The sequence below is a fragment of the Orycteropus afer genome, unplaced genomic scaffold, assembly GCF_000298275.1.
Source record: "Orycteropus afer afer isolate SDZICR_OR568_19922 unplaced genomic scaffold, OryAfe1.0 scaffold00271, whole genome shotgun sequence".
In the NCBI taxonomy this organism is placed as follows: Eukaryota; Metazoa; Chordata; class Mammalia; order Tubulidentata; family Orycteropodidae; genus Orycteropus; species Orycteropus afer.
In genome coordinates, this window is record NW_006921858.1 from 4,592,366 (window position 1) to 4,602,782 (window position 10,417).

Consider the following 10,417-nt stretch of genomic DNA (forward strand, 5'->3'; position numbering starts at 1 on the left):
AAAAAAAAAAAAAATGGGTTGAAGCATAGTGGGGATTGTGAGGATGGCATAGTACCAGGCAGTGTTTTGTTCTGTAGTACATAGGGTTTCCATGAGTCGGAGCCAACTTGACTTCACCTAACAACAATAGTTTGAAGCCTGATATCAGTCTAGAGAAGTCATCTTAAAATTATATATGAGGTAGAAAAGTAATTAACAAATTCAATAAGAATTTATGTTTCATTTGAAATGATAATCTTCAACTTATCCATATTTCATATATTTGTAATCCTAAAACTGACCTCTTTTGTCCATACTGGTAGCAAAACAAACACATTTAAATGAAAGTTGTTTTGAAATTTTAGCTCCTAGAATTGTGAGAAAATATTTCTTTTTATGAAAGCCACACAGTTGTGGTATTTGTGTTGTAACAACTACAACTGGTAGCATCAAAGATGGGTGAATAGGGACGTGAGACTTTCAATTCTGTAGGCTGGTAACAAAAGATTCCCCTGTTGTGTCAGTGGAGGCCTTCTGGGGAGCAGTAATCAGACACTGCTACCTCTCCCAGTCAGGATGCTATCAATACAGTCATAGTGGATGGCCAATATCCAACTAACAGTAACAAGAGGTGGTTTCCCTCCTCAGGTGTCAACAGAGGCTGAATGAGGAACTTGTACTTCTACCTCCACTTGAGACAGCACCTCCCCCTTTTCCTCTGTCGGAGGTGTGTCAGAGGAAGCCAGCTAAACCAGAAGTATATATGTGTGTGTGTGTATAAAATTCAGAGCTTCATAACATAATATGTAAAATGCCTTCACTACTGCTCTTTCCACAATTGATCAAACAATTACATAGAGGAAGGATATAGAACTCAACAATACCATCAACCAAAAGAATCTAATTACATTTACAAAACACTCTACCTAACAGCAAAATACACATGCCTTTGGAATATTCATCAAGATAGATAATATTCTGGGCATAAAACAAACCTCAACACATTTAAAATAATTGAAAGCACACAGAATGTCTTCACTGACCATAGTGTAATCAAACTAGAAATTGATAACACAGAGATAATAGGAAAGTATCCAAACATTTAGAAATTAAACAACATACTTCTAAATAATCCATGGTCCATAAAGGGAATCTTAGGAGAATAAAAAGTATACTGCACTGAATGAATATGAAAACATAACATATCACAATATGTCAGGCACAGCTAACACAGTGCTAAAAGCAAAATTTATAGCACTAAATGCTTACGTTATGGGAGCTCTGACAGCATAGTGCCTAAGGCACTTGACTGCTAACCAGAAGGCTGGCAGTTCAAACCTACCGTCCACTCCTAGGAAAAGGAAGGTTGGGCAATCTACTTCCACAGTGATACTGCCTCAAAAACCCAAGGAGGGGTCACTATGAGTTGGGTCCAACTCCATAGCACGTAACAACAATAACAAATGCTTACATTAGGGGAAAAAAAATTAAATCGGTAACATAAGCTCCCACCTTAGGAACCCAGGAAAAGAAGAGCAAAAGAAAATTAAATCAAGTAGAAGGAAGGAAATAATCAAAGATTAAATTGAAATCAGGAAATAATTGAGAAAATCAATGAAACAAAAAACTGATACTTAGAAAAGATCTGTAAAATTGACAAATCTTTAGCAAGACTAACAATATAAAAAATGTCAGGGGATATCACTATAGATCCTGCAGACAACAAAGGATAATAGAATACGATGAAAAATGCTACATACATATTTTTGACAATTTAGCTGTAATGGACTAATTCCTTGAAAGGTACTGACTACTACCTCCCACAATATAAAATAGTTTAAACAGAAGTGTAGCTATTAAGGAAATTTAATTTCTAATTTAAAAACTACCAAGAAAGAAATCTCCAGATTCTGATGGTTTCACTGGATAATTCTGCCCAACATTTAAAGAATGAACACCAATTCAACACAGTATTTTCAAAAAAAAATAGAAGAGGGAACACTTTGCAATTTATTTGATGATGCTATTGCCCTTACACAAAATCCAGACAAAGAGAGTACAATTAAAAAAGAAAGAAAGACACCACAGACCAATATGTTTTATAAATATAGTGATAAATTTTCTTAGCAATACATATATATATTAGTAATATATTAAAAGAATTGTACACTGTGACAAGTTGGGTTTATTCCAAGAATGTGAGACTGGGTCTATATTTAAAAATCAATCAATGTAACCATATTGACCATATAATCAACCATATTGACAAGGTGCAGGAGAAAAACAAGATAATATAAATTGATGTAGATAAAAATTTGACAAAATTCAACACCCATTTGTGATAAAAACTCATAAAAGTAGGAAAAGAAGGTAACTTCCCCAACCTGGAAAAGAACATAGACAAAAAAAATCCTACTTACTAGTGAAAGACTGATCTTTTTCCTCCTAGATCAGAGATAAGGCAAGGACGTCCACTATCACCATTCTTGTTCAACATTATTAGTTGCATTTATATGCATATCCTGGCTATGATTTTGTACTATAGTTTTATAAGATGTTATCTTTGCAGAAACAGAAATCTTTCTTTATTGTTACTTTTTTTTTTTTAATAGCTTATTTTGTTTTAGGTAAATGTTTATACAGCAAATTAGGTTCCTATGGAACAATTTTTATACAAATTGTTCCATGACATTGGTTACAATTTTCAAATGTGTCAGCATTGTCATTATTTCCAACGTGTTTGTTCCGTTTCCATTGATCTAGCTTCCCTGTTCCTCCTTACCTCTCATCCTAGCTTTTGGGCAAATGTTGACCATTTGGTATCATGTAGTTAATTGTTTAAGAGAGCACATTACTCATGAGTGATACTGTTTATTTTATAAGCCAATATATTATTTGGGTAAAAAGTGACCTCTGAGAGTGTCTTCGAGTTCATAGGAAATATTAGGGTGATAGTCTTGTTTCTCTAGTCTCTATCAGTCCAGTAAGTCTGGCCTTTTTTTTAGGAATTTGAATTTTGTTCTACATTTTTCTCCCATTCTGTCTGGACTCTACATTATTTCTTACAACTGAAAGTGAAACTACAATTATCTCAAAATCAAAATTTTAATGAAAAATGCATTTCATTTAGATATTAATTTCATTTAGAAATGAAATTATACTGCCAGTATACTGCCTGCCAACCTTGAGGTCCTCAGCCCCTGCAGCTGTGTGAGTCAGGAAAAGCCTCCAGCTTGACACTTGATCCAAGAACTTTGGACTTGCCAGCTTCTATAATTGTGTGAGCCATTTTCCTAAGATAAATTTCCCTTTCTCTATGTATATAAGCTTTCCTGGTTTTGTTTCTCTAGAGGACCCAGTCTAACACAGTAAGCATTAGCATTGTGGGTCCTATGAATCTTCTTTAACAATTAGACCTTTTTTATGCTACTGTTAATGCACAAGATCACTGTTGATCTTCATGTTGCTAATTCCAACTTCATAGCTCAAGTGTGAAGAACTCAATTTCATTACTCACTTGCTGTTGTTATGTGCCATTGAGTCATGTCCGACTCATAGCTAACTTATGTACAACAGAAAGAAACACTGCCCAGTCCTGTGCCAGCCTCATGATCTCACTATACCTGAGCTCATTGTTGCAGCCACTGTGCCAATCCATCTTGTTGGGGGCCTTCCCCTTTTTTGTTGACCCTCCACATTACCAAGCATGAGCTCCTTCTCCAGAGAATGGTCCCTTCTGACAACATGACCAAAGTAGGTGAGATGAACTCTGGCCATTCTTACTTCCAAGGAGCATTCCGGCTGCACTTCTTCCAGGGCAGATTTGGTAGTTCTTTTAGCAGTCCACAGTGCTATCAGCAACTTTTGCCAACATCATAACTCAAAAGCATCAACTCTTTTTCAGTCTTTCTTCTTCATTGCCCAGCAGTCACATACGTATGAAGCAATTGAAAATACCATGGTGTGGGTTAGGTGCATCTTAGTCTTCAAGGAGATATCTTTCTTCTTCAGCACTTGAAAGAGATCTTTTGCAGAAGATTTGCCCAATGCAATATGTCTTTTGATGTCTTGACTGCTGCTTCCATTGGCATTGATTGAAGAACCAAGTGATATGAAGTCTTAGTCACTAGTAAAATGCAAAATAAAATCACAATGTGATACCATTAAATCACATGAGAACTGATAAAATGCAAAAGACAGACAATATCAAATTTTGAAAATCATAATGTCTTGACTGCTGCATCCATTGGCGTTGATTGTAGAATCAAGTGATATGAAGTCTTAGTCACTAGTAAAATGCAAAATAAAATCACAATGTGGTACCATTAAATCACATGAGAATTGATAAAATGCAAAAGACAGACAATATCAAAGTTTGAAAATCATAAGTCATCAAACAGAACATTCATAAACTAATATTATAGACATAACACTGAGTGAAAAAATCACCATGCAGAAGAATACATTTCATTAATGTGAAATTCAGAATCAGGCAACACAAGATTCTGTTTAGAAATCCATAGGTGTGAACTTGTAAAGAAAAATAAATATATTTACCTTAAAAGTCAAGTCTGGAAGGGGCTCAAGTGTTCTCACTTGATAAGGATTTTTAGATTTAACAATTTTGTTTTATTCACTTTCTCAGATACATGTTATCATTCACAACGTATTAAAATGAATAGAGCAAATACCTGTTTGTAGAGCCTGTTAGTAGTTGGTTCCTTTCCCTTCAAGCACTTACCTTCCTTTCCATTATGCAAACAAGGATCTACCTGGTTTTTTCTTAGAGGGGGAAGTCCAACAAAAATTGTTCCAATCTTAATACTCTAATACTACTTTAGTTCTAAGTTTTGTCACTTTTTAAAATCCACAAAGAAAGCCACATTTCAGGGGAAAGTCATAGTAGGACTGACTCTTGGGACTGTCACCCATGGTTCTAAAATACGGCTCCATTTCCTTCTCCTCTGAGTTATCAGATTTTCCTTTAAACTTTAGAAGTGCAAAGGATCTTATTGTACTTCTCCCCCTGGAACATACTTATCTTAAACCTTTCCTTTAAAGCGAAGCTACTCTCAGTGCCTCCCTGGTGATATTTATTTGTTTGTATAAGACAGCTGATGTCAAGATCAGAGATGGAGCCCTCTAAAATTTAAGATATAGACAATTCTTAGGTGTGAGAAATTATCCACAAAAGTGGGTGGATATATCATGAGACAAATTATTTCTGACTTTTGTATGTACGAAGCTCTTAAGCTTCAAATCTTGTAAGCCATAAAATACCCTGGTGAATCATGTGTATTAAAGCAAATCACTCTCCATGGTGAGGCTAAGAGTGGGTACTTACCAACAACTCACTCCCTCAGGGTGGTTGGGTGTGCCCAAGAAGTTGTCATAATTTTGTCCCCTGTTAGTTCTATTTATGAGAAGATTCTTATTGTTATGTTGTTGTTATGTGCCGTCGAGTCAGCCCTGACTCATAGCGACCCCTCCTTGGGTTTCTGAGGCAGTATCACTACGGAAGTAGGATTGCCCAACCTTCCTTCCGAGGAGTGGCTGGTGGGTTTGAACCGCCAGCCTTCTGGTTAGCAGTCAAGTGCTTTAGCCACTATGCTACCAGAGCTCCTAAAGTACATAAAAATACTTATGCAGATATATAATTGTTGGGCCTGTGGGCTCAGGACCAAGGTCACAGGAGACGTCAAGGTCACTTGGCATAACACACTACCTAAAAACATTGTTCTGCATCCTAATGGTAAGTGGCAAATGGGGTCTTAAAAACTTACAAGCAGTCATCCAGATGCAACAATTGAGCTCTCTTCTTCTGGAGCAAAGAAGAATGAAGAAAACTAAAGATGCATGGAAACAATTAGTTCAAGGGACTTATGGACCATGTGAACCTCAGCCTACATGACCCTGAGACTGGAAGAACTCGATAGTGCCTGGCTACTACCGTCAACCTCTCACAAAGAGATCAGTGCAGGAGATCCTGGATAGAGTGGGAGAAAAATGTGCAATAAAACTCAAAATCATAAAACAGACCAGGCTTACTTGTCTAATGGAGACCGGCGAAACCCCCCAAGACCTTTTGTGGCCTTTTGTCACCCTTCAGGCCAGATATTGAACTCACTCCCATGGCTTCAGGACAAGCAACAGACTGGCATATAAGCTGCCATTTACACCAGGTAGGTACAGTCCTTAAAACAATCAATTATGGGAGATCAGAAGGGCAGTATTTGCACAGGGAGATGTCAGACGGCAGGAATGCATGGGAAAGAAGGGCACAGGGAAAGGGTAACCACAGGGAGGAAGTGGGAAGAGAGCTGTTACATTATGAGTATTGCAATCAATGTTGTGAAACAAAATGTGTATGAAGTGCTGTGTGGAAAATGAATTTGCTCTGTAAACTTTCACACACACACACATACCCAAAAAGAGAGCATATACTTCCATGGAGAACAATGAGGCCATTTAATTTTAAGTTGAAAAAATATTAATTGGATCCTGTAAGAGTTGGGAAACCTTCAAGAAGAATGAAAGTCCTTAACTTATATATATACATTTAAAATTTAATATTATTTCCATAACTATAACGCTACAGAAGAAAACATACTCAGAATTGTATTTTTCCATTCTAATGAACAGAACAGTTTTTGAAGTGGGTGGAGAGGATAAGAGAACATGAACATTGGTGAATAATATGATGATGTGTGGTGCAGTCAAATAGGATATACTTTGTAATGGAATAATTATGTCAGTATAATAAATGATAGAGGTGGGGACATGCACATGGGAAACTACATAAAGTGATATACACAGCAAATTATTCAGTAGGATTAAAACAGGACTCTGATTAATGAAAACATAATCTATTTACTGATTGACAGAGATGGTATGTTCAAAGAAAGATCATCGCAGCACCAGAGAACTTATGACTCTCTCAGGGTCACCACAGGCTTTGGTTTCTATTGGCATCATTAAATAACTCAGTGGTACAGGCTGGTGCCATCACTGATGGGATTAAGTGCTGCTGTTGAGTAAAGAAACTTCCAGAGATTTTGACAGCTCAAATGTCATACTGTCATCTCTGTAGCAGATGATATGGTTTTTACCACAACACTCCTCAACACTCCTATACACACATACACATATGTATACCTACAAAGACAGGGCAAAAGTATTTTGTGGTTTTTGGGTATACACACATATACATATGTATACCCAAAAACCACAAAATACTTTTGCCCTGTCTTTGTAGGTATACACTACCTATAGAGAGTTCAGTGCAGAAGAAAATATCTGGCAATTTCAGTGAAGAAGACATCAAGAACAAAAAAATTCTAAATAACTATATTCTGGTAGCATAGTGCCTAAGGCACATGACTGCTAACCAGAAGGCTGGTGGTTCAAACTCACCAGCCACTCCTCAGAAGAAAGATAGGGCAATCTACTTCTGTAGTGATACTGCCTCGGAAATCCAAGGAGGGGTCGCTATGAGTCAGGTCCGACTCGACAGCACATAACAACAACAACAACAACTATATAACATGTATGCCTGTTTATAAAGTAACTTTGAATATAAAGCTGTTATTTTCTTGCAAAATAGAAATAAAAAAGCACCTACTGTATAATAAAAAGATGAAAAAGATTGGAATGTGGCTAAGTATATTAATGTTATTAACACAATTAATAACAATAGATAAGACTTATTGAATGCTTACCTTGTGCTAAGCAATTAAGAGTTCTACATATCTAAATGTTTTCAATCGAAATAACAAACCTCAGAGTACTCTTATTACTCAATGTAGAGTGGAGGTTAGTGATGCACTGAGAGGTTAAGTAACTTGCTTGAAGTCACATAGATAATAGCTGCACAGTTTTTGGATTTGAATTAGGGCAGCCTTGCTCTAGTAGTTACATGGTGTTGCCTCCCAATTATTCATGTTGCTTGACTAACATTATTCTCCCAAGAAGAATTTTCAAAGTCATTACAGCTCTAGCTTTGTCTATAACACAATTACTATGCTTTTCCTCTCTGCTTCTTGATTCCTCAACACTCCTACACACACATACACATTTGTGTGTATACCCAAAAACCACAAAACACTTTTGCCCTGTCTTTGTAGCTAGGAGACACCCTGTTAGACACTAAAAGAAAGTAAGAAAACATTGGTCTTGGCTATGATATCAGGGATATTTGAATAGAGTGAGCAAAACTGAATTCACGATCCATCAACAGATGAATGAATAAACAAAATGTGGTACTATGTACAGTGAGATATTACTCAGCCATACAGAGAAATTAAATCTTGATGCATCTCTCAACATTGATGAACTTTGAAAAGATCCTCAATGAAATTGTCGGTTACAAAAGGAGAAAAACAGTGAAATTGGACCAAATGCAGGTTGCTGCCCAGTGTGCAGTCAGGCCAAAACAGTTCACACACTAAGTGATTAAGAGGAGAGAAAATTATTTATTGGAAAGCAGTAATTCAAGGAGAAAGGGGTCGTATCCAAATCTGATTCTCTGAATTGAAATTGAATTACAGTTTTTGTGTTTGAGGAGAGAGGGTTAAGCATATTATTAAAAATTTCAGGAATTTGAGAATGAAATAGTTGATAACTGGCTGAAAATTCCTTCGCTTCGGTTTAAAGGGACAGTCGATTTTTAATGCAGTGTGCTTGCGCCCCAGATCAGTCACACCGACTTCCTGTCATCAGCTGATCGGGACTTAGACAGAGAGGAAAATGTCAGTTCCCAGCAACTTTGCTCCTGTTTGTCTCACTGTGCATGTCCACGGGCCAAGGTTAATCTTCCAGTTGTCTCTTGAGACACATTAATGTGCTTATCACCTGTTTCTAGGAGAAATAGCATTAAAAGAATGTGTAAATTGACTTTTCCTTCCATTTCACTCTTAAGGAACTGAGTTATTATGTTTGCTAGTTTGTCTCCAACTGGGGTCCTATCTGTCCTAACCAGGGTGAGGGAATAGTTGAGCTTTCATCCTATTCAGCTCTTAAGGAACTGAGTTATTATGTTTACTTATTTGTCTCCAACCAGGGATGTAGGCTGAACTTTGACTCCACTCAGTTTCAACTGCAAGATCTCACTTGCATGAAATACACAACTCTCTACAAACCAAAGTGGTTAGTTAGCAGGGGTGGGAGGGAAGACATAAGGTGGGGTTTTTGCTTAGGGGCGATTGAAACTATGTTAGTAGGGGTGAAATAATTTTTAAAAAGATAGAAAAGTTGAAGAATATAATCAATGCCATTAAATTATACATGTAGAAATTGTTTGAAAAAAAAAATTGAATGTAGGAAAAGGTGGCTCACAATACACAGCAGATTATGGCAAATGTAAAAAGAGAGATAAAGATCATTGGTGCCAATAAGAGCATGCTGACTTTTTATCCTGTATCAGACAATGAGTGCTAGAGTTCTCATACCTCTGTCTTTGTGTACTGTTTGCTCTCTAATAACTGCTTAAGGCCAAAAAATAACAAGTATTTCCCATGTCCAACTACTTAAATTTTGATCAGCTAATGCCTAGGGAGGACTAAAAAAATCCTGAAATAACACTTAATGTGGAAATAACATCTAAAGGTGTAAATTCCTTTTGCTCTGATTTCCCCTTCTATTAATTTCAAATAGACTTTTTTTTTTTGATAGGTAATATTGTGTACCACCTTAAATTGATATTAAAAAAGGCTGTTGTTGTCAGATGCCATTGAGTCAGTTCCAACTCATAGCGCTCCTATGTACAACAGAACAAAACATTGCCCAGTCCTGCACCATCCTCACAACCTTTGCTATGATTGAGCCCATGGTTGCAGTCACTATGTCAGTCTATCTCATTGAAGGTCTTCCCCTTTTCCCTGACTCTCTACAAAGCATGGTGACTCTCCAAGGACTGGTCCCTCCTGATAACATGTCCAAAGTATATGATGAAGTTTCTCCATCTTCACTTCTAAGGAGCATTCTGGCTATTCTTCTTCCAAGAAAGATAATGCTCATTCTTCTGGAAGTCCATGTTTTATTCAATACCCTTTGCCAACATCATTATTCATACTCATCAATTGGGCTTCAGTCTTTGTTATTCATTGTCGACTTTTATATGTATATGAGACAAATGAAAATACCATGGCTTGAGTTAGGCACACCTTAATGTTCAAAGAGATTATTTGTTTTTTGAGCATTTTAAAGAGGTCTTTTGCAGAAGATCTACCCAATGCAATACATCATTTGATTTCTTCACTGTTTCTTTCATGGGTGTTGATTGTAGATATGAGTAAAACAAAGTCTTTGACAATTTCTCCATTTTTGTGATGTTGCCTACTGGTCCCTGTGATGGTTATGTTTGTGTGTCAACTTGGCTGGGCCTGGTTGAGTGGCTGGGCAGCTGGTGGTAGTTATTCCCCATGATGAGACTGGTAATCGA